The 25906-nt window shown below is 40.4% G+C and overlaps 1 protein-coding gene across 35 annotated transcripts in view; it reads left to right on the top strand.

The window, feature by feature from the left end:
• SGMS1 (sphingomyelin synthase 1) overlaps positions 1-25906 on the top strand; it is a 323882-nt gene that overhangs the window by 234533 nt on the left and 63443 nt on the right. The window contains exon 10 of one of the 35 annotated variants that reach the window (XM_059881888.1): positions 1-25906. This exon is cut by the window's left edge and continues 4742 nt beyond it; it is cut by the window's right edge and continues 20715 nt beyond it. The exons of the other annotated variants lie outside the window; for them this stretch is intronic. The gene's annotated coding sequence lies outside the window, so the exon portion shown is untranslated. 35 annotated transcript variants of the gene reach the window in all.

Genomic DNA, 25906 nt, shown 5'->3' with positions numbered 1-25906 from the left:
TGAGATGTGCAGTGAGTGGGAAAGCAGAGGCTTTGAAAATGGAAATTTCTGCATTTGATTCTGTGTTGCCCCTCAGGGCTGTTCCCAAATAGGGAATACACTCTCTCCAAGCCCCTGTTTTTTTTAGTTTGTAAAAGCAGAGGTTAAAAGACCTACGTCAAAGAATTTTGAGAGAAGTAGATGAATTCGGTAGATAGTCATCACTGGAGAAATACGTGTCCTTCCTCTAAGGAAGCTTCTGGTATGTGCCGATGGAGAGAGCAGCTGCCAGTAACAGTCTGGGTCTGCTGACGTTGAATGGACCTCTTACAACATCGGGTTTCAGAACTTGCTGTTTTTCAGGAAGGCAGAGATGTGCTCTGCTATTAGAATGTGATAGTTAATGATTTTTCCCATTGCTGCCTCAAGTGTCAGATAATTGACCCTGGTTTATGTTGTACGTCTCGAGATGAAGCTACGAGTCCCACTGAGGTCAATTATAGGCAAAAGTATTTATATTGGGGCGTTTGTGTTTCTGGAGTCCTCTGCCACTGGGTCTGGTCACACAGGCTAATTATCGCCACTGTGAGACAGCAAAGTTGCCTTGGCGGCAGCCGCATTAAAACTTGGTCACAACACATTGAGCCAGGGCATTTGGGAGCTTCCCTCCCAGGTAGCCTCTGGCCTCCGTGTGGTTCACAGGGAGGTTGATTACATCATTGTTGGTCAGCAGGCTCTGATGACAGTCCAGACTTCGATCAGTGCCTGATACATCCTGATCACATACTCATATTGAACATACTTGCAGCAGTGGAACAAAAAGTCAGTGCGTGTGATTTTTTTTTTTAACCCCACAAACATTTTGCATTGGCATATAGCTGATTAACAATGTTGTGGTAGTTTCAGGTGAACAGTGAAGGAACTCACCATACATAATACATGTATCCATTCTCAACCAGTTCAGTTCAGTTCAGTCGCTCAGTCTTGTCCGACTCTTTCCGACCCCATGAATCGCAGCACGCCAGGCCTCCCTGTCCATCACCAACTCCCGGAGTTCACTCAAACCCATGTCCATCGAGTCGGTGATGCCATCCAGCCATCTCATCCTCTGTTGTCCCCTTCTCCTCCTGCCCCCAATCCCTCCCAGCATCAGAGTCTTTTCCAATGAGTAAACTCTTCACATGAGGTGGCCAAAGTATTGGTTTCAGCTTCAGCATCAGTTCTTCCAATGAATATTAAGGACTGATTTCCTTTAGGATGGACTGGTGGATCTCCTTGTAGTCCAAGGGACTCTCAAGAGTCTTCTCCAACACCACAGTTCAAAAGCATCAATTCTTCGGCGCTCAGCTTTCTTCACAGTCCAACTCTCACATCCATATGTGCCTGGTTGGCATATAACTTTGATCAGAGTTCCATGAACTACACAGTAGGTCTTTGTTGGTTATCCATTTTAAATATAGCGGTGTATACAGGAGCCTGGCGGGCTGTTGTCCATATTGCGAAGAGTTGGACACAACTGAAGAGACTGAGCACGCATGCACGTGTGCACACACACACCAGTGCATGTGATTTTATACTTCTTTCTTTTCCCCCACAAAAGTAAACTTTCTTTTCATGTTTTTTTCTAACTAATGATGTATTTATATATATGCTAAGTGCTAACAGGTAATACTTATTACGTACTGTACTCTGAGTGCCTTGTGTATATCATATACTTAGTTAATCCTCATAAACTATAGTGTAGGTGCTATTATTATCCTTGGATTACGGAGACAAAAAGCTGTGGCACAGAGTGGTTGAGTAATTTGCTCAAGATCTCACAGCAATAAACAGAGGAGCCAGGATTTAAATCTGGGTCATCTCTTGACTCGGAGAAGGCAGTGGCACCCCATTCCAGTACTTTTGCCTAGAAAATCCCATGGACAGAGGAGCCTGGTGGGCTGCAGTCCATGGGGTCGCTAGAGTCGGACACGACTAAAGCGACTTAGCAGCAGAAGCAGCATCTCTTGACTACTACTATATCAACCTTCCTCTTCAATAAGAAAATTAAGATAGTTAAAAAGAACATTAAAAAAGAAAAACATCTAAATCCTATGTATCCGGTGACATCCATTTTCAGCACTTTGGTGCACTTACTTCTAAATTTCTTCCTTGAACTTTGATGGAAAATCCTCTCTCCCCATTTCTACTTCCAAGGGCTAATGAAACATTGTGAACAGCTTGTTATTTATCTTCCCAAATATACATGCAAACACATGCACAGGCATAGATAATTCACATCCATTTCTTAATGTCCTACTATATGTATTGTTCTGCAAGGCACGTTTTCACTTAGTATGTGCTGGACATCCTTCTCTATGTATTGTATATCACCTAACACGTGTATTCTGACTGATAATTTAGTATGAACTGTACTACTTCAGAGGATGACTGTACCATGGTTCTTCCAGTGTACTGCTTTCATTAATGGACATTTAGATCGTTGCCCACTTTTCCCTACGCCATTTACAGTAACTGCATGTATTTTACTATGTGAAATTACTATAACTAACTTTCCTCTTATGAGATTCAGGTTGTTAGAAGGTACTAGGATGAACGTTCTCACAACTGAGGATGTGGGTACATCCTTACTTAATTACTTCCCAGTCCCTAACCGAACTTAATACTGAGATATATTTTATACACTGTACATAATGTAAAATTCACCTCTTTTAAGTGTATAGTTCAAAGAATTTTAATGTACTGAGTTAAGAAACCACCATAAACCAGTTATGTTAATGGAACATTTTCATTGGCCCAGTGAGACCCCTTTTGCCCTTTTACACTTACTCCCCATTCTCATCCCCAGCCCCAGATGACCACTAATCTACTTTCTGTCTCTACAGGCCTTCTCTGGACATTTCACATACCCTGTCACTTTTAAGAGTTTAATCTCCATGAGTAGTATTTCTTTTCTTATTCTGGAATAATTTGGCTCACATAAACTCCTGGCTAGAATTAATTCATTATATTAGGGCTTAGTACTGTCTTTCTTGAATATTATTATTATTATACATTTTTATCTTATGTTCCTCAAGCTGCGATTGCCAGGCGTCCTCAATAACCCTTGCCATATCAAAAGAGAACTGTTGGTGGTTTTCAACTTGTTTAGTTAATTTCTTCATGTGGTGGCTTGATAGTAATGGAGATTCTTGACTTTGAGAATATGTGCTGATTTCACAGACGACATGCTACTAAGACATGTCAAGAACTTACCAGAACCTCACCTTTGAGAAGGGATGCCAAAAAGTTCTCAGCTGTGATATCCCAAACCAGTTTGGGGTACTAAGTGTTACCTTCATATTGCTTAGAAAAGTTGGGCAACCCATTTGGACTGAACAACTCTGTAGTGTTAAAACAATTTAAAAATTGTAAAAGTTACAGTTGCCATTCAGTGCTTTTATAAACTGTTTTGAATGAAAAGCTGATAATTTTAAAAGGATAATTTCATTTCAATATTTATTATTTCAACATCTGATTATCCCTGCAAATACTTTAGATGCCTGCTCCCTGCATTTGTAGAGGTGTGAATAATCTGATTATGTTTATATCGTCTGTTTTGGGATTTCCATTTGAAGTACACACAAATTTATTTTTGTTATTTCAAGTGAGTAATTACTATTGCCCAAAGAGCTTTTCATTTTTAAGAAGCTCAGAGAGAGTAGAGAAATAAGGAACAAGCCTGCCTCTTTTATTGATGAGAAAAAATGCAGTATGCTATTAACTATATGCTAAAATATTTGTTAGCACACCAGAACGTGAGGTCCAGGTGTGAGATTATTTCTGTGTGTAGTCTTTTGAAAGTATCTGGTTCATGGAAAAGATAGTCCGAAGTCATACACTGAAGAGATGTGAAATGATTCAGCATCACAGTTCTCAGATGCCACATCACTTGTTGAGGCAAATTTCATCACCATCATCCCTGCATAGGCCCCCAAACTCATTTGCCTTTAGCGGCTCCTTTATGAGTCAGTGATTAACTTCTGTGGAAGGGAAAAGCTCTTTCTTTAAAAGCAATAACAGATTTATCTTGAATACCTTTGAAACCTGAATGATTGCTTAGGTAACAGCTGTTGCATCTTATGATCTTTGGCAAATGGGAAAGGAAGCTTTCTCAACTTGTGTTTGTCCTACACAGAAAAAACCAAAGCAATGTAGAGTTGTCGATGCTTACCCGGAAAAGGTAACTCATGTGTATAGAGGCAGAGAGTTGTAGACATCTAGGTACACCCAGGCACTTTGTCCTTCAGAACTTTTAGAAATTGATTTTCTCTTTTCATGGAAGGGGAGTGAGCTGTGATCAGCTGTGTGTGTCCTTGAGTGTCATCGGAACGTTGTTAAAGCTGGCTGTGCCCTCTTCTTTTCCCCTTTCTCTTGATTTTGTGTCATGGCCAATGCCTTTCATTTAAGGATTGGACCTGGTCCCTCCCATACTTATTCTTTCCTGTACCGTTCAGTGCTTTCATCGTGCTTTATTGTGCATGTGTACGATTTCAAGCTGCAAGATCCTTTCTTGAATTGGGCAGGGACAGTATAAGCAGACACTGCTTGTGACCATGTATCCTGCCTGGTACCCACAAAGCACCCCATCCTGAGTGAGCTCTTATCTAGGTGTGCAGTGAACCAACACCTCAAGGATGATGATCTGCTGTTTGCAAAGAGTGTACAATTTGAATCTCTAAATCTAGCAACTGCATCAGGTATCTTAGATGATCAGATTCACTGCAAGAGAACAGGTTGTGGGAGTATTGATGTAAAGAGGATGAACTGTTTTCTGGCGAGTTTTGTTTGTTTTTGATCTTATATACATTAATTTCGAGTAAATTTAATAAATCAACTGATGTTCACATTTTGAGTGCCCCATATTTTTACAAGACTGTGCATTATTTCCAAGTGTATATCTTGTAAATAATGTTAACTTGCCATATATAGCTTTCTAACAGAGCCCCTGAGTTCTTGCTTAGGGAATCATTGAGGTGTGGGAACCCAGCTAATTATAAGAGAATCTTTTGAGTTCTTTAAGGAGGCAAGATGTGAAAAATAATGCCATTTGGGGGATGTGGTTGTTAGAAGGGTTTGATGTGAGGAAGTATACTACTAAAAGCAGCTATGATTGATTGAGCACCTACTGTATGCCTGGACTGTAATACATACTTTATAATTATTTATTTCAATTAATTCTATGAAGTAGGTGGTGGTGTCTGTTTCTTTACATACAGGGAAACTGACCTAGAAACGTTAATTTTCCCAAAGTCACAGATGGAGTTTAAATCTAGTTCTTTCTACTTCGTAACTCATTTACTTTCAAACTAACCTGTTCCTTGCTATCCCTGGTTCCAAAATATCTCCCCCTCTACAGTCCTGTGTTTTAACTTCCTCTTTGTATACTCTTAATCTGCTTATAGATAGTGCTTATACCACTTATAGATAGATCTTCTGAAATGCCCATGTCCTGGGGAAAAGAAACACCTTTGTAATGTGAGTTGACTTTGCTTTACTTTGCCCAGCTCCTAGCTGAGTAGACTTGGACTTGAGATACAGAGGGTTGTAAATGCAAAGGATAGAGAAGAGGCAGTGTTTAACCTTGGCCTCCAGACAGACTGCCCTTAGAGCCCCCTCTACAGAGCCTGCTGCTGCTAAGTCGCTTCAGTCGTGTCCGACTCTGTGCAACCCCATAGACGCCAGCCCATTAAGCTCCCCCGTCCCTGGGATTCTCCAGACAAGAACACTGGAGTGGGTCGCCATTTCCTTCTCCAATGCATGAAAGTAAAAAGTGAAAGTGAAGTCGCTCAGTCATGTCCGACTCTTCGTGACCCCATGGACTGCAGCCTACCAGGCTCCTCCGTCCATGGATTTTCCAGGCAAGAGTACTGGAGTCGGGGTCCTTCAGAGCCCAGGAACGTGCAACCTCCAGAGGACATGACTACTGAAAAGGGGGTGAGATTTCATCAAGGCCAGCCGTCTCCCTTTCATTTTTGCTCAAGTTCTTTATCAAGGAAAGATAAAGATCAAGTTCTTTATCAAAGAAAGAAGAAAATAGAGTGGGAGAGTCCAGATCTTGGTTTAGTTCCTTAGGGAAGGTTTTTTCAAGTACAGTTAAGACCCATAGTTGGATGATTAATCATATGAGAGTAGAGATAATGAAAAAGTGACACATGCCTACCATCAACATTTTATTAAACTTAGAAATATCAATGCTAAAGGGATCGGTTAGTCTTTCATTTAGTGTTGAGAGTGTTTTCTTTGGCTGTCAGCCCTCTGTTTCGTGTTCCATATTGTCTTTCCTTCACAAACCATAATCTGATGCGCCATCGATGATGTCCAGTCTTTATTTCTTTAAAGCCAGAACATGAAGACTTTCAAGCAGCTCAGTACTGAATCCGTCTAGATTTTAAGTTACATTTTCCCATTAGAGTCTTACCTCCAAGACACCTGATTTTTCAGCAGTCATTTTTAGCTATTTGCATATTTCAGGTGTTTCTAAAGCATTCGGTTTAGTTTTATAAAAACAACAGCACACTTTTTTCAAACTCAGATTTCATTTATTACTTCATATTTTGTTAAATTATGTAATAACAGAAACAGGTAAACCTGCATAAACAGGTTTAGAAGTGGATGTAACTTGAGTCTTGGTTAAGCATTGCACATCTGCCAGCAGGAACAGAGCTGTCAGGCTGGTCTTAGTTAATTCCAGTCAGTGACAGTGAGTGGTTACTTAGCCATCCACATGCTTTAGTATGTTGTGAGGGAGGGGTTAATCTAGTCTAAGATTGCTTAAGGTATCCAGGGGACCCTACCAACTCATTACTATGCTTTTTATTATGAATTGCGTGATGAGTTGTAGACGTTCAAGACGCTAATCATCACAGTAACCCATAAAGGTGTTTTTTGGTATCTAATCAACAAAAACAAGTAAGCATGTGGCTAGAGTGAGCAGGGCATGGATTTTGCCATTACTTCAAGGTTTGCTGGCTTCCCAGGGGGTGCAGTGATAAAGAACCCGCCTGCCAATGCAGGAGAACAAGAGACACAGATTCGATCCCTGTGTTGGGAAAATCCCCTGGAGAAGGAAATGGCAACCTGCTCCATCATACCTGCCCGGAAAATTCCCTGGACAGAGGAGCCTGGTGGGCTACAGCCCATGGGGTCGCAAAGAGTCGGACACAACTGAACAGCTGAGCACATGGCTTGCTATCTCATGATATCCCTGGAGTCAAGGGATAAGCTCATGAGTTAGACGTGAGCCAAAACTCCCAGCTAACTCAAGTGCTTCTGCCAAGCTCTTCCTGTTACGTAAAAACTAAAAGGAATCCATGCAGATTACAGTGTTATTCTATTTATGATAATTAGTTCACAGAGTGTAATCAGTTCATGTCGTGATTTGTTAATTTGGTACATTACTTCATTGTTTTTGCTTTTTAGTTAGGCAGCAGTTTCATTTGTAGCTCAGTCAGTAAAGAATCTGCCTACAGTGCAGGAGACCTGGGTTCCATTCCTGGGTTGGAAAGATTCCTTGGAGAAGGAAATGGCAACCCCCTCCAGTATCCTTGCCTTGAAAATCCTGTGGACAGAGGAGCTTGGTGGACTGCAGTCCACGAGGTCGCAAAGAGTTGGACACGGCTAAGCAACTAACACTAGACAAAAGTTCATACCACTCATAACTTGGTCAACCATTTGGTGTTGAATGAGAAGCAAAAACCTAGAAAAAGAGCAACTTTGACTCTTAACAGCCTGAACGCTGGGGTCAAACTTGTCTTGCTTTCCTGCCTCTCAAATTAAATTAGCTATGACTTAAAGCAGAATGTATAGACAGCTATTAAAAAAAAAAAAAACTCTAGTTTTTTTTGCTGTTGCACGTTTATTTCACATAATCTCAGATTTATTTTTATTTGCATTTCATAGTGCCTGGCCCCAGAATTTGTACAGACCTCTTGAAAGACCACACCTTCTGAGAAAATTCACACTTGGAAAGTTACCGATAATTGCATAACAAGAGAAGTTTCTTAGTGGATATGGTTCTTGATCAAGTCGGAAAAAATTCTTCCCTGTCATGTGTCATAAAATACTGTCCAGAAGGCACCTAACATACCAGGGGAAAACCAGCATTATGCCGTCACCCATGTCACCAACCCTGACTCTCATTTCTCCTGAAGAAGAAGTTCACGTGGCTGGTGACACTTTGTTTTGGAATCCACATAACACACACTCAGACTTATTAAGTATCAGCGCTGAATCTTCACGTCTAGTCCAGTTGTTAGATTTGGCTCAGGGATTCCTGGTGGGCACAGCAAAATGAGAAACCTTGTGAGATTCATATTATCCATAAGATGGGAACTGACCAGTTTTTTTAAGAAAAACAAGTTTCTTCTAAAAGTTCTGAGAGGGACTTCCCTGGCGGTCCAGTGGTTGAGCCTCCACACTTCCACTTCAGGGGGCACAAAGTGAGTTTGAGTTTGAACCCTGGTTCGCAACCTAGGATCCCACATGCCACAAGGCATGGCCCCCCAAAAAAAGTTCAGAAAGGAAGGATGTGAAAATGGAATATAAATATTTTTGCCCTTTAACCCAGAGAATGTCCTTACGTGACCGTTTTTCCTCCAGTTTTTACGTGTCTATGTATAAAGAGGATGTATGACTCAGGGGGCAAAGGTGAGGAATCTGGACATTTGGGTAGGCAGTACCTTGCTCAAGGAAGATTGAGCACAGTCTCCCGAGGACACATATGAGCAATAAGGTTCTCCTTTTTTGGGACTTTTGTCAGCTCATCTGCAACATCTTTTTCAGCTGCCCGTTCAGCCATCGCTTTGGTTACCTGTATCCTGGATGTCCATCCTAATAGAAAACATTTTGCCTAGGGAATCTTTTTTTCTTGTTGAGAGACAGATATCAGATCCACAGTCTGTGTAATTATCCCCAGTAATTCTTCTCGGAACTTTATCAAATGGAATTTCTGGTGTATCATTGCTTAACAATGCCTCCTTATCTCCCAGTACTAGAGTTTCTCAGATATTTCCTGATTTCCTTATCAGCCTCTGAACCTAAAAAGGAAATGTGGAGTGAGTTTGGAAATAGTAAGAATGATAACACCTCCCCACCCCACCCCTGTCACATACACACAGAATAAAGCTTCAGTGTGTATCTTCCTGGTAAATGGCAGATGGTGATTTTGGCATCTTTAGATTTTTATCATCCATCTGATATGAGGTGTTCTTGTCAGTTTGACCTTTTTGCCTTTTTTTTTCCCTCTTGTTGACCTGATTTTTGTTTTTTTTATATATATAATCATATTTATTTATTTTTAATTGATTGTTTTATAATATTGGTTTGATTTCTGTCATACATCACCATAAATTAATCATAGGTTTACACATGTCCCCTCCCTCTTAAACCTCCCTCCCACTTCCCACGCTTTCCCACACCTCTTGGTTATTGCAGAACCCCAGTTTGAGTTCCTTGAGTCATGCAGCCAGGTTCCACTGGCTGTCTGTTTTACATATGTCAGTGTATATGCTTCCATGCTACTCTCTGCATTCACCTCACGCTCTCCCTCCTCTCTTCCGCCCTTGCCCACACATCTGTTCCCTGTGTCCCTTCTGCCCTGCACACAGGTTCATGGGCACCATCTTTCTAGACTCCGTATATATGCGTTAATACGTGACATTTGTTTTTCTCTTTGACTTATTCCACGCTGTATAATAAGCTCCAGGTTCATCTGCTTCATCAGAACTGGCTCGAATGCATTCCTTTTTATGACGGAGTAGTGTTCCATTGTAAGTATGCACCACGGTTTCTTTGTGCATTCATCTGTCAGCGGACATCGAGGTTTCTTTAGGCAATCTGGAAATATTTTCATTCTTTGAGGAAGAGTTTGTAAAAGCCCCGTTGCCTGTGGGGACTTCAGGGTGGGTAATATTTGGGTATACTTTTAGGTTCGGGTCTCACCTTGCTCAGAAAATGTTGTGTGAGTGGGTAGGTTATGAAATAGACAGTGGTTTCACACAGTATATTGTGTATCAACTCCCTGTATCGTGCAACTTAAAAAAACAATTAAGTGGTAGGCGCTCCGGTAAATGTTGGTGAACGCATGAGGCTTGGTGGAAAGAGCTTCTGACTGGCGCTCTGGTTAGTAGTTTCTTATGCAACATAATTTTTTTTGCTGTATTTGTTTTAAATAGCCCTTAACATTTTGTCTCTATACTAACAGTCTCCACTTGGCGTCTGTATATTTCTTTCATTTACCTCATCCTTCCTGCTCACTACCCAAATACACACTTGCCCTGTGATTTCACCTCCTTCTCCTCCAACTCTGCCAAGTGTATATTCTTTGTGTTTTTATTTATTGTATTTTGTTTCTGTCAGAAGAAAGCCTAGCTGAACATTTATGTAGTTTTGGCCTGGGGAAAAAAACTTGATACCATTGACACAAAATGGTAACTGAAAACTACAAAGAAATAAAAAATGATAGAAATTAATACTTGAATATCAAATGCCTGATATATGTCAAAAAAGACTCGAAGAAAAATTAAAAGGTGAATGACATGTAGAAAGAACATTTCTTACAGTCAAGTATATAATAGAAATAATAATACTAATTGTTATTCTGCAGTGTTTTATACTTTACGTTACACGTCCACACAGTTTATTCCACAAAGACTTCATAACAGTCCTGCAAAGAAGGTAGAAAGTAAGGTTTCTGAGCACAGGCACTAAGGACAGGTCATTCTTGGTTGTGGGCCATTGCCCTGCTGAGTAGCACCCCCTGGTCTTTACCTACAGGATGCCAGGAGTCTCCCGACCCCCACCCTCGCCCATATTTTGACAACCAAATGTCTCCAGACATCACCAGATGTCCCTGGAGGACAGAATCATCACCAGTGGAGAACCACGGCCAGAAAGAAATAGTATCTCCTTTTTCATAAGCTGGATGAAACTCTAAAAAGTCAGTTGTTTTGCCCAAATACACCCGTCCCCTAAGTGACCTGTAAACCGGACAGTTACAGGACACTGCCATGAATGCTTTCAGTAAAACACTAACTGCCTTCAAATGGATTGTCTGTCTTCTATTACAGACATCTCTGAACTCACTTTCTTCTCACTTGATTCAGTCATGATTTTAGGCTTTTTTCTTCCCCCCAAAGAAAAACATGCCGTTATAAGTTTCAAGTTAGAAATACACGTTGAGAAAATTTTACAGCACATGCCTCACTTTTTTTTCCCCCAAGGAAGATTGATTCTATCTTAATTTGTACAGGATTTATGAAAAAAGTATTACTCTTACAGCTAATAAACCATCCAGCCTTTATGATCCACCTCTGTCAGACACATAGGAAACACTGAAAGTATTCTCTTTCTAGGAAAGAGAATTTTCCTATGACTGTTCTCTACAGAATAGAATATTCTCTATGACTGGGAAAGGTAGTCATATACTGGGATGTAAAAGCAAAGTTGAAGACACTTTGATTATATGACCAAAAATACTTCCAAACAGACTTGAACTTCTGTTGAAGCTTTGTGAGTTTCCTTAATGATCTGACAGTGTGGGGTCTTATTCAGTGCGATAAATAGCAACTCTTTCTTTCATATTATCATCCTTTCCCCATGTCTGAAAAAATACTAGATTCTCACGTTAATAATTCTAAACACAGACACTTCAAACGATTGATCAACTGTGTCTAAGCAGTGTTCTTCCTCTTTTCAAACTGCTTCACAGCAACAACAACAAAAAGAAAAATGGAATTGTTTCATGTAATGCATTGCCATCCGTATACAGACTGATAACATGAAAGAGTATTTGAAAGTCAGGGGAACATGGTTACAAAGCATACCTTCCATGACATACACCAGTGACCCTTCTTTGATGATGCAGCTGTCTTTGCCATACTCCACTGGGTACATACAATCCACAATCTCTTGGATATGCGACAGCTCCAAGTTCTTCATAAAGTCATTGTCATTGGATCTCCTTTATGAGATTCTTGGACCTGTGGTAAGAGAGAGAAGATTTACTGGCACAACTGATAAGTGTTTTCAGTTTTTGAGGTAGAGCAGAGCCAGAGAGTGTCAGGCATAGTGCCAAGGCATTTTCTTGTTCAGTTCAGTTGCTCAGTCGTGCCCGACTCTTTGCGACCCCATGAATCGCAGCATGCCAGGCCTCCTTGTCCATCACCATCTCCTGGAGTTCACTCAAACTCAGGTCCATCGAGTCAGTGATGCCATCCAGCCATCTCATCCTCTGTCGTCCCCTTCTCCTCCTGCCCCCAATCCTTCCCAGCATCAGAGTCTTTTCCAATGAGTCAACTCTTCGCATGAGGTGGTCAAAGTACTGGAGTTTCAGCTTTAGCATCATTCCTTCCAGAGAACACCCAGGGCTGATCTCCTTTAGAATGGACTAGTTGGATCTCCTTGCAGTCCAAGGGATTCTCAAGAGTCTTCTCCAACACCACAGTTCAAAAGCATCAATTCTTCAGCGCTCAGCTTTCTTCACAGTCCAACTCTCACATCCATAGCAATCCAATAATTTCCTGACCAGCCTGAGAACAGAGTACTTCCATGGAAGCAGGAAAGACCTTGAGAAATTTACCTTTAACTATCACTTAATGAATATGGGACCAACAAATAAGCAAAATTACATAATTCCATTGTGTTTTAGGACCTTTTTAAACCCGAAGATCATGGGCAAGTCAGTGGACAAACATTTTAAACTGAAGCTTGCAACTTAAAGAATGAATAGGAACAAAATACAACAAAACTTTATAGAACACACAGTATTATTTCCATGTTTATATACTATAAAGAATATCACGATGTATTACACACAGTTACAGTAAAACACAATTTGTTTATCTTTTGGGTGCCTGTTCCACTAGATGATATACTCCATGAAGGCAGGGGTCATCTTTATTTTTTTTCTCTATTATGCGTCCAGTGTCTAGTATGTCAGTTAAAGTACAGATGTTCAAGAAGTATGTTGGATAAAAAAAAAAATATTATAAAATTGATACTTAATTAGCTGTTAGGAATAAATGGTATAAATGTGATAGTTGAATATTTATTTCTTCAAGCAGCTTAAATTGAGGTAACCAGGCCAACAGGCAGATAAAACTCTATTGAGCAAGTTGTTTTAGACAACATGGCCTGGACATGGGATTAAAGAGGTAGCCAGTGGGGAACATGTTTACAGATTCTCTGAGAATCCATGGTTAACAGGACAGTTTTTCAGAACTTGAAAGAGGGTTATCATTTAATTCTTTGTGATAAGAAGTGCCAGATGACTTCCTGGGATTAAAAATCAAAGTAGAGGGAAAAGGAGAAATACTGTGTCAGGAGCTACACAGAGTATTGTCAGAGTAGTCAGAAACTGGATGGGACAAACAGAAAGATCTTAGCAACACAGGGTAAGCACAGGTGGAGGGTAAGCAACACACTTGGAATCTTATATTAAACATCTTAGTTTGGAAAGCATCTGGCTACAAGCCAGTCTTCATCCTCATTTGCTCAATGAGTGGCTTTCAGGGAAGCGACCTACAGTGGTGAACGCTGACTACGGCATCCGCACCCCCCAGTTCTGCCTGACCTCCACTCTCGGCCTCAGTCCAGCTGTTCCAGCCTTCACACATGATGTTTTGTGATGATTTGGTTCTGAGTTAATAAAAAGGTGCACATCAAAATGAAAACAATGTAAAATTTATTAACGTGAAAAATGTACTTAAAATGGACTGTTGTGAGGCAATTAAATTCTTTATGAAGAGTGTTAATGACATAGGATGAATTATTATACTATTTTTAACTGAAAAAGCAGGATACAGAATTGTTTTTAGAATTTGAAAGTATGTGTGTGTGAAATGTAAAGAAAATAGGCTTTCACATTTGAGTCCCAATCCTAGGCCTGACATGTATTAAACGTTGAGCAGGTGGTTTTACTTTTCTGAATTTTCATTTTATGATCTGTAAAATGGTATTTAAAACTACCAGCCACCAACAGGGACATGAAAAGACACTCAGCATCTCTAGTCATTCAGTTCAGTTCAGTCACTCAGTAGTGTCCGACTCTTTGCGATCCCATGAATTGCAGCACGCCAGGCCTCCCTGTCCATCACCAACTCCCAGGGAAATGCAAATTAAATCCACGATAGATATCACCCCCATAGCTATCAGAATGTCTGTCACCAAAAAGACAGGAGATAACAAATGCTGGTTTGAATGCAGAGAAAAGGTAACTCCTGTGCACTGTTGATGGGAATGTAAATTGGTACTGTTACTATGAAAAACAGAATGGTGATTCCTCAGAAAATTAAAACCAGAACTACCGTATGGTCCAGCCATTCACTTCTGTGAATATATCCAAAGGAAGTGAAAACAATAACTGGAAACAATATCTGCATTACCATGCTCATAGCAGAATTGTCTGCAGTCGCCAAGACCTGAAAACAACCTAAGCATGCCTGATGAATGAATGGATAAAGAAGTTGTGGTGTGTATAGATACAGACGTGCAATGGAATATAATTTAGCTCTAAAAAATGAGAAAATCACCATTTGTAACAACATAGATGAATCTAGAAGGCATTATGCTAGGTGAAATACATCAAACAGAATGACAAATACTCTATGATCTCACTTTATGTGGAGTCTAATTTAAAAAAAAACTCATAGAAGTCAAATTTATGGTTATGAGAGGTGGTATGTGGGGGGAGGAAGAATTTGAAAAAAGATGGTCAAAAGGTACAAACTTACAGTTATAAGATAAATAAGTACCAGTGACATAATGAAATCATGACTAGTGAAATAATGACTATAGTTAATTACCACATAATACATAAGAAAGTTGAGAGTAGATCCTAAGAGTTCTCACCACAAGGGTAATTTAACTATTTTTTTCTTTTTCTTTTACCTACATGAGATGGTGGATGTTAACTAAAATTATTGTGATGATCATTTCCCAATATGTAAATCAAACCATCATGCTGTTTTGTACAGTTTAAATACATATGGTGATATATGTCAATTATTTCTTGATAAAACTGGAAAAAATATGTGAAGAGTGGTAAAAATACAATGTTACTTTGAGTAAATGATGGGTGAAAAGTGGTGGAAGTAACTGCAGTTGGGGTAACAGGAAGAGTAGTAATAGGGTGTACAGTCATGACGTGGAGCAGTATCAGAAGGAAGGAAGTAAAATGTTGGCATAGGTTGCCTTTGATAACATAATTATATTCTTTTTCTTTATTCTTTTCTCTATAAAATTTTCTAGAACGGGCATACTGATTTTTTTTTTTAATATGGAAAACTCTTATCAAAGGTAGTTCCTGAAAAATAACTGTGCTCTGAGCAAAAGTAAGAATAATAATATACTGCTCATTCACATCATGACTTAGATACTTGGTATTGGTTGACTACTACTGGTATATTCACTACTACTCTTTTCAGTAGATTCTCTTTCACATGGCCTGTGTCTAAATGCTAATGATAGGAATTATCACTTAATAAATGGATAGTGATGGATGGCCCAGTGGTTAAAGGCTTCAGAATAGACTCTTAAAAAGCCTTTTTTGGTGAGAATTTCACTTTAGTTAGAACAATTTAGCTGCATGTTTTCTTTAATTTTTTTTAATTCCAACTTGCTAAAACCTTATTTCTCCTGAGGCAAAGAGTTGTTCCCTTGAGTATTCAACACACGATGTAAAACTTTGTTCCCATTTATGATTTTCATAAGATCTCCTTTCTTAATTATCTTCACCATTCTTATTTCTTTTTTCCCCAGGTCCCTTATGTTTTTGTGTGTCTTTGTGTGTAATTTTCAAAACAAAAATTGAATCCATACTGTAGTATGGCTTAAACATTTTGCAGTGACAGTTTTTGAGAATGTGGAGGGACTGGTAGCTCAGTCTGTATGCTTATCACCCAGCATTGACAGCCATCGGCTTTCCGTGATTCTTGTTCCATCTTTGCCTCTGCCCTACTTTGTTCAGGGTCCGGGGAGGCAGAAGAGGGAGGCAAAGCAAACTTCAGACATCATCGCCGTTTCCTTCCCAGTACTTTGTTCTCATGTTTGTTGTTATTTACTCTTTGTCTGTTGACCTTTCTTTCTCTCGTTATTGAAATAACTCTTGGACTGTGCCCTGGTGGCATGATGAAGGTGTGCTCTTCTGGAGGCATTGTCCTCTGCATGGTGCTTGATGGGCTGGTCTTCAGGGATCCCGGGCAGGATGACACTGTTGGTGTGAAGCTCATGGTCCAGTTACTGGTAGAACCCAGAGGTATGCCTGTTGCCTCCTGAGCCTGTGGAGTCAGGTGTGCGGCTAGGCCTTCATTGTGTGATGGTACGTTTAGAAGAAGTAGACCCAAATCTAAGTCATAATGATTTGTATTATTTATTAAGCTCATACAGAAAGCATAGCTTTGAATAAAACTGTCTAAAGGATTGCGTGTGGATCCTGTTTTGTTTCTTTAGTTACCGAGACAGGAAACTAAATTGTTGATATTACAATTTAATCATTTATAAATTTGCCATCCTTTGAGTACTGTAGTGATACGTGTAACATTTCACGGTTTTGGGAGGTTTGTCATATTCAAGTCTTACAATAGCATTGTGAGGGAGGAAAGATACGAAATTTCTGCTCAATGAACTAACAGAGACATTGGAAGATGAGAGAGGTAGTCATTGACGTGACTTATGTCTTATGTCTCCTGGCCTAGAAGTCTTTATGCTTTGGATGGTTTTTGAGTTGCTTTAGACTGTGTTGTGAAATTGGAACTTGCATTTTCCTTTGTACTTAAACATTGTTGTTTTAAATGTTGGGAAATTTGCACCACCTCGGATGAGGTCTTGGAGATACTTGGGGAAGGTCATACTCTTACTGGGTCTTATTCCCAGGCAGGGCCCAGGCAGCAAGCAGAACCCTTGCGGAGCTGTCTGATTGCCGTCATCAGCGTCCCTCCCCATGGCACTGGTTTCCGCCTCTCTCCGCTGTTATCCCAGACCCAGACTCCCATTGCCATCTGTACCTTCATGCACTGGTTACTTTTGTGACAGAGTAGAATTCATTTGAGCCTAAAATCTCTGAAATTTTTCCTGGGGACTAGAGATATTTGATCCAGTAGAGAAATTATTCAGACATTCCTTCACTCCCATTGGAATTTGTGCAAGCTCCAAATATCTCAGTCCCTCCAAAAAAAAAATCTAGATGCGAATGTTCTATTAGCTTAAATTCCCTGAGGGAATACAGTGATTCTTCAGAGTTGACGCTTTGTTCAGGACATTTTTATAGTAGCTATCTAAAAATGTGTATACTTATTTCTCCCAGAGATAACTTTTTTTTTCTTTCACCAGTTAAAATTGGTTTCCTGCTAAAGTGTTTTGCCTGCTGCAGGTGTCTTTTGTAAAACAGGATTTATGCATTTGATTTATGGACATTACACACACATAAAGTACCGAATATTTTGAGGAAGAATGGAACATAATTTCAGTGCAGATATTTTAACCCATGTTTATTATTCAAGAAGTTCTTTGTATGACATAATCTAATTTTCAAATATAATTTTATTTATTTATTTAGTTTGGGCGGTGCTGGGTCTTCATTGCTGCATGGACTTTTTCCTCTAGTTGCAGAGAGGGGGTGCTGTTCTCTGGCTGTGGTGCACTGGCTTCTCACTGCCGTGGCTTCTCTCGTTGCGGAGCACGGGCTGTAGGGCGTGCGGGCTTCAGTAGTTGCGACTCCCCAGCTGTAGCGCACAGGCTCAGTAGTTGTGGCGCCTGGGCTAGTTGCCCCATGACATGTGGGATCCTCCCGGATCAGGGATCAAACCTATGTCTTCTGCGTTGGCAGGCAGATTATTTACCACTGAGCCACCAGGGAAAGCTGGTTAACCTAATTTTAATGACATTGCTTTCAAACAGTCAAGGGAAATCCAATTAAAATCAGGGGGCTGTGTATTATGGAAGATGTTAAGCAATAGACAAAAACCCTGGTGGCTCAGAGGTTAAAGCGTCTGCCTGCAAGGCGGGAGACCCGGGTTCAATCCCTGGGTCGGGAAGATCCTCTGGAGAAGGAAATGGCAACCCACTCCAGTATTCTTGCCTGGAGAATCCCATGGATGGAGGAGCCTGGTAGGTTACAGTCCACGGGGTTGTGGACTGTACTGTTTTCAAACATTAAGTTAATCAAAATGGTTGGTTAACCAAATGTTGTCATACCAAGGTTCTGGTCTTATCAGATAAATAAAACATGCAGATCTGCAATTAGTGCATTAACCAATATGCAAATGGTACAGCCAGGATAATTACTAAAGTACGTAGGAACAGTTTTGTTTATAAAAACAAAAAATGTCTTCATACAAAGTCTGATGAGATACGGAGCTTGTGGGAGGTTTTATAAACATAAAACATGGCGCAGCTGGACTGAGTGGTTCTGCAGAGTGGATGTGGGCCCACAGACCCAGGTGAATGTGAGAGGGTTTTTGTTTGGGGGAGTCAGTGGGAGGTGTGTGCAGGATGGGTGGAGGTGGGGAGAAAGTCACCCAGAAAGACTTAGGCTCTCATGAGAAACTGCTCTCACAGCCTGGTCTTAGCTTTGCCAGTCTTTGTCATGTGATCTTGGGCAAAGCACTGGTTTTGATGACCCCAGTTTATTTAAGATTTGAAGATTCAGCTAGTTTCTGACTTTTACATTGGAGTGCTAGAATTCCCCCATATGTGAGGTGGTGGGTCAAGAAGTGTGAAGTAACATGATAAACATATTTCTTAAAGATTTGGGCAAAGACAGTGATTTTTGTATGAACATAACCCGTGGACGGAGGAGCCTGGTAGGCTGCAGTCCATGGGGTTGCTAAGAGTCGGACACAACTGAGCGACTTCACTTTCACTTTTCACCTTCATGTACTGGAGAAGGAAATGGCAACCCACTCCAGTGTTCTTGCCTGGAGGATCCCAGGGACGGGGGAGCCTGTAGGCTGCCGTCTGTGGGGTCGCACAGAGTTGGACACGACTGAAGCAACTTAGCAGCAGCAGCAGCAACCCTTATTATAGAGCAAAATACAAAATTTACGTGTAACTTTAAGGTCAACTAAACATAAAAATTGTCCCTCTTGCAGAGTCTATGCACCCAGAGTTTTGGATGGCTGTATTTTACTCTCTTTGCCAATAGGAATCTTGGGAGGAGATGTTAGAATGGTAATTGATATCTTTGCCAGTTGCTAGATGAAATCTGAAATCTTCTCTCACTCTTAGTGCACACCATTTCTCTTATAAGAACCGATCATGGTCACCTTTCCTTGTCAGTTGCCAAGTGTTTTTGTTCTGCTGCTGTTGTTTGTGACTTACAGTAGGCAGAATAATTCCTACTATATTGGAAGACATAGACTCATTTGCTTCTTTCATTCTGCAGTATCCGTGGAGTGACGGCTCTATGCTAGGCACTGTTTGGACTCTTAATAAGTCCATTTTCTCCATTGTATGTTTAACTCTTGTTAGTGTTTTGAGTAGATAATGCATTCATATGGTTTCAAGTTCACATGGTAAGAAGGGATGTACGGTGACAAGTGTACTTCCCATCCTCGCCACCCAGGTCCTGCTCCTGGAGTCAGTTGCTATGACTACTTATTTTGAAGCCTTCAAGTGATATTTTATGTATATATTTGATATGTTAACAAATAGGTATCTATCTCCTTCCCTCCCTCTCCTTTAGACAGATGATATTATACGATATAGGTAAGTCCGATCCCTTTCTTTTTTCTTTTAACATTTAGATTTGCATTTTTTTTTAAAGTCCTGAAGGCTGAACATCAAACTGTTAGAACTAGTTATCTCTGAAGGATGTGGTCGAGGAAGCTTGCTTGCACTTCCTCGCTCCCTCCCTCCCCCCTCTTCCTTCCTATCTAACTTGAATGTACTGCTGTATCATTCGAATCTCTTTTAAGGGAATATATTGGTTTTATAAGAGGGAAAGTCTTTTTTGAAGAAAGAAATAGCATAAGGTAAATAAGTTCATTCAAACAGGTGTAAATCAGTCATTTGGTCCTTTTAATAGTTGGACTGTGAAGAAAGCTGAGCACCGAAGAATTGATGCTTTTGAACTGTGGTGTTGGAGAAGACTCTTGAGAGTCCCTTGGACCGCAAGGAGATCCAATCAGTCCATTCTAAAGGAGATCAGCCCTGGGTATTCTTTGGAAGGAATGATGCTAAAGCTGAAACTCCAGTACTTAGGCCATCTCATGCGAAGGGTTGACTCATTGGAAAAGACTCTGATGCTGGGAGGGATTGGGGGCAGGAGAAGGGGACGCCAGAGGATGAGATGGCTGGATGGCATCACTGACTCGATGGACTTGAGTCTCAGTGAACTCCGGGAGTTGGTGATGGACAGGGAGGCCTGGCGTCCTGCGATTCGTGGGGTCGCAAAGAGTCGGACACGACTGAGTGACTGAACTGAACTGAACTGAATAGCTCCTTAAGGCTTGGGACCTGAGGGAGTAGTAATATGGGTGGGGAGAGCTTTCTGACCTGGGCAAGGGAGCAGTCTGAAAGAATCCCCCGGAAGGTGAGCCTGTGTGGAACTCCCTTCTCTAGGAAGTTCGTCCCCCATGTGACCCACACCTTTGCACATGTGACTTGTGTTCAGGACGTGCCTGTGTGGTGTGTGCAGGTGGCGCCCTGGAGCAGGAGGGGCGCTCAGAGCCTGGGAGGAAGGCGGTGTCCTCAGCTCAGGCTCCATAGGAAGCCTGCAGTTGTCTCCAGCAGATGGAGCCAGGCTGTGGCAGAGGGTGGAGGACATGGGAGAGGCCTGTGTTTGTTTTAGGTCTCTCCAGTGCGTGGGGTGTTTGACCCAGAAGCAATGTGACTGAGACCACAGGGAAAGAAGAGAGAAGAATTGTCAGTTACGGGGCTTGTGGCAACAGTGCACCTCATTTTAAGGAACTGAAAACGCGTTCCAGAATCTTCTGTCAGCTTTGCCCTGTGGTTTGAAGGGAAGGGACAGCGTCACACTAGGGGCGCGCTGCTCGGTGTTGGAGCCCTGCTCTGGCCTGTGACCTTGAGCACTGGGCCTTACTTCCGGGCCCTCAGTCCTCACCTGTCAACAGGCATTCTTAACCCTTTTGATAGGATTGCTTGGATTTCAATGAGTGTAGAGTCTAAAAAGCTTAGGTCCTAGTTCAGTTCAGTTCAGTCGCTCAGTCGTGTCCAACTCTTTGCGACCCCATGAACCACAGCACACCAGGCCTCCCTGTCCATCACCAACTCCCAGAGTCCACCCAAACCCATGTCCATTGAGACGGTGATGCCATCCAACCATCTCATCCTCTGTCGTCCCCTTCTCCTCCTGCCCTCAATCTTTCCCAGCATCAGGGTCTTTTCAAATGAGTCAGCTCTTCACATCAGGTGGCCAAAGTATTGGAGGTTCAGCTTCAACATCAGTCCCTCCAATGAACAACCAGGACTGATCTCCTTTAGGATGGACTGGATGGATCTCCTTGAGTCCAAGGGACTCTCAAGAGTCTTCTCCAACACCACAGTTCAAAAGCATCTATTCTTCAGTGCTCAGCTTTCTTCACAGTCCAACTCTCACATCCATACATGACCACTGGAAAAACCATAGCCTTGACTAGACGGACCTTTGTTGGCAAAGTAATGTCTCTGCTTTTTAATATGCTGTCTAGGTTGGTCATAACTTTCCTTCCAAGGAGCAAGCGTCTTTCAATTTCATGGCTGCAATCACCATCCACAGTGATTTTGAAGCCCAGAAAAATAAAGTCTGTCACTGTTTCCACTGTTTCCCCATCTATTTGCCATGAAGTGATGTTTACTAGGTCCTAGTAAACTCTCATTACTGTTAGCTAGAAGATAGAGCAGGAAGGTGAGAGAGCAAGTAAGTAATGGACCTTCCATCTCACACGTGGGGCAGAAATGTGCTGAGAAGGGACCCTGGACTCTTGATCCCACTTAGTTTTCTGCTTAAACCATCCTCTGAAAATTCAGTGCTCTTCACTGTCATTTATAGGTCACATGGTCCTCGTCCTGGCCTGGGAGCCATAGCATCAGGCTCCATCTGGCAGATTGGTTTTTTCAGAGAGCCACATGTGCATTTTGTTTCAGCTCTGTGGACATACAGGTTCCCACTCTCTAAGGTATGGATACTGTAGAGCTCAGCTAGTAATAATAGTATCTTATAGAAGGCTGATTTTCTAGTTATAAATACTTTAACACTTAATGATGCTCGGATACTTTTGTAATCAGTATTTATGCTCTATGAAGTAACACAGTTCTTATTGCTGCTCTCTCATGTCTATGAATAATGACATGGCTTTTGAAAGCTGAGGTTAAATCCATAAAGGCTGTGGCGCAGTAATTACTTCTATGATCCTTCATATGGTCTGAGAAGTGTTTAAAGTCCAGATGCCCCCAGGATTAGTTTTACATTTATTTTTTGGTTTCTTTAGGGTAAGGCTTATTTTTTAAAAGGAAGAATGTATTTTAACTACCGTGTGTTAGGTGTGTTAGAATTCCTCTCCTGTCTACACCCGAGTGTAACAGCAGAGGCAGCTGCAACTAGTTTGATGTCATGTGTCCACAGCCTAAAAATCCCTGCAAGAGACCCTGGCAAGCAGAAGGTAGTGATTTTACAAGAGCAGATTAAATAAGGGAGGAGCTTTCATGGCACAGAGCAGATAATTGGCTCTTGCATCATGGGGTTCTCTGCCAGAAATCAAGCACGAATGCCTTTGGGTTCTCAGGCCCCACTTGTAATGCTGGTTTCTGCAGGGAAAGATGAGATGAAATAAAAGGGATGTGCTTTTTGTTCTTCCATGCCTTTCCCTCAATCTGACATCGTTCCAGCCTACTCCTACTCCCACGATGCTCTAACTCACTTTTCTGCCCCCTCAGATCTCAGATTTCTTTGTCTTAAGCCATAGCGCTTGTTTTGCAGACAAATAGTAACTTACTTAAAAAATAATAGTAGTGATTGATTCCATGGAACATGCATAAATTCCAGGCACTAAGTACTTTACTTACATTATTTCATTTCCTCTTCTTTATCACAGCTTCGTAACAGCTTCACAGGTAGTTTTGTCTTAACTGGACGCTGTGGAAACTGGAGAAATTAAAAAATCTTGTCCACGGTCACATGGCAGGAACTCATAAAATGAACATTGGAACCCGAGTGTACATACTTCCAAACTTTTGTTCTTAATTTTGATTTTACCATAACAATAGCTGCCATTGGTTGAAGGTATGTTCCCAGAACCACCGCATAGAAAAACAACTTTCTTAAAGAATCATGGTTTGCATTGCCCCGATATGATATATAAAGTTCATGTAATTAACTCTTGATATGATTACTGAATAGGACACAACATCACTTCTAGGTATTCTTGCCAGAAATGCATAACTTTAATCATGAAAACATCTGAGAAACCCAAACTGAGAGACATTCTACAGAATAACTTTTTTTTTTCAATAGTATCAAGGTCATAATGGCAAAGAAAGATTGGGGAATTACCACATATTGGAGGAGATTAAGGAGATTGTGGGACTAGAAAGAGGGGATTGGGGGAAAATTGGTGAAATTCAAGTATAATCTGTTTTTAAGTTAATAATATAGCAATGTTAATTTCTTGATTTTGATAGCTACTGCAGTTAAGTTTAATACAGGAGAAATGTTTTCTGTTCTATTATTTTAACTTTTATATAAATCTACAATTATATCAAAATAAAAAATATTTTAAGCCATCTGAGATCAGTATTATATATTCTCGGTTTAGAGATGAGGCAACACAAATTTCAACTGTTAGGTAACTCACCTAAGATCATACAAATGGTTGTTATTGTTAGTGAAGGAATGAGGAAGAATTCTAACTCAATCTTGGAGATTTTCAAAGCTCATTTTAATCACATGCTTTATGGCTGCCTCACGTTTAAATCGAAAAGGCAGTGGCACCCCACTCCAGTACTGTTGCCTAGAAAATCCCATGGACGGAGGAATCTGGTAGGCTGCAGTCCATGGGGTCGCTAGAGTTGGACACGACTGAGCGACTTCACTTTCACTTTTCACTTTCATGCATTGGAGAAGGAAATGGCAACCCACTCCAGTGTTCTTGCCTGGAGAATCCCAGGGACGGGGGATCCTGGTGGGCTGCCGTCTATGGGGTCGCACAGAGTCAGACATGACTGAAGCGACTTAGCAGCAGCAGCATGTTTAAATATGTGTGTTCAAAACATTAGCTAAACTCCATCCCCATTAGATAGACCTTATACTAGGAGGAAAAAAAAAACCCAGCAACTTTGTGCCTGTTGAAAAAAAGCTATGCATATATTTCATTACTATTATAAAATTACATGATAAATTTTGTGTGTGTATATGGAGCAATATTAATAGGGAATTTTATACTTAAGGGAATTTTAAATCAAAGTTATATAAATTTTTACCAACAAAAATGAAAACTATTCATTATAAAACTGTTCTTATTTTTTTCAAATAATTTCTACATCCTACATCTCCAAATTAAAAATATCATGTTTCTGTGTCTTCTTGCTACCCAGCTCTCTCAAACTTTTTTCTATAAATGTCATTGGCATAGTGAAGCTAATACTGTTTAATGCAAAAGAGCCAAGAAGAAAGCCATATTTTTGTCGTATTAAAAGATTGATATTTTGGGGAAAAAAATGGATAAATTGTTTTCAAACTTCAAGCCAAATAGGAGAATGCAAAAAAAAAAAAAAAAACAATCCTTTGTAAGTTTTAAAAATCTTGATAAAATATAATTATAGTGGAAGCCTTTTTAAACTAAAAGACAAAAAGAAGTGGATCAGTTGGCTTTGTTCAAGTCTAAATAATTTAGTGATAAATTCTGGATAATTCTTTGATGTATAGAATTGTGGCAGTATTCTAGTGCTAAAGATCTAACTTGAGGTTGCTTAGTTTCTGAGCCTCCATGTCCTCAGCTACAAAATGGATACAATAAACTTACCCAAAAATTTTGCTTAAAGAATTGGATAATTTTATAGTTTATATACCTTCACATAGGAGATTTAAACATTTTTTTTTCTTATTAAGAATCTATTGTACTGCTGCTTGTAAGTCCTGAAGTTGCTTGCTTCTAAAGACTTTGACCTTTGTTATTTTGATTTACATGTGTTAGGTGTTTCAAGGAAGGTCAGAAAGCAAGTTTCTCTTTGCCAAGACGTTACACCAACCAGCATGTTGTGGTACTATTTTTTAATAGTATATAATTCCTTGTGGCCATTTGATAAAACCAGAAGCTCATAAAATGAAGCCCAGAGTGACAGACCGAGGAAATTTAGTTTGGTAAAACCAGAGCTATTTCTGGGGGTGCTCTGAGAGGAACTCTTAACTTGGATCTGTCTGCTAAATTTAGTCTGTCAGCTTGACAGTTTCTCCTCTCAGTTTCTGTTGATAATAGAGAACATGGGGGTGTGTCTGAGGGTTTTTAGTGGGGAGAAGGAAAGTGTGTGTATTGGGGGAGGGCATCCACTTTTAAAATAGCTATTTATTTCAATTTATTTATTATAGCCTTTTATTGATAAGATATATGCCTGAATCACTTTGTTGTCCACCAGAAGCTAACAAAACAAAATACTTTAATTGATCAGTTAAAGTGCTTAGTTATCAATTAAGTGCTTAGTTATACTAGACACTATTAATGATTAATTCCACTCCATTCATTCATTCATTCAACAAATATTTATTGAATGCCTATGCTGTGCTAGATGTTATACTAGTCCATTGAAGGTTTTAGGTACGACTATTTATTTCTACTCAAGTTTGGAGTATTTCGGAATAAAAATTTTCCATTAGTTCACAGATACTTCTTGGGACTTCCCTGATGGTTCAGATGGTAAAGCATCTGCCTACAATGTGGGAGACCCGGGTTCGATCCCT

This window comes from Bos taurus, chromosome 26 (assembly GCF_002263795.3).
Source record: "Bos taurus isolate L1 Dominette 01449 registration number 42190680 breed Hereford chromosome 26, ARS-UCD2.0, whole genome shotgun sequence".
In the NCBI taxonomy this organism is placed as follows: Eukaryota; Metazoa; Chordata; class Mammalia; order Artiodactyla; family Bovidae; genus Bos; species Bos taurus.
The sequence above is the reverse complement of the archived record's forward strand: the minus strand, read 5'-3'. Positions and strand labels throughout refer to the sequence as shown.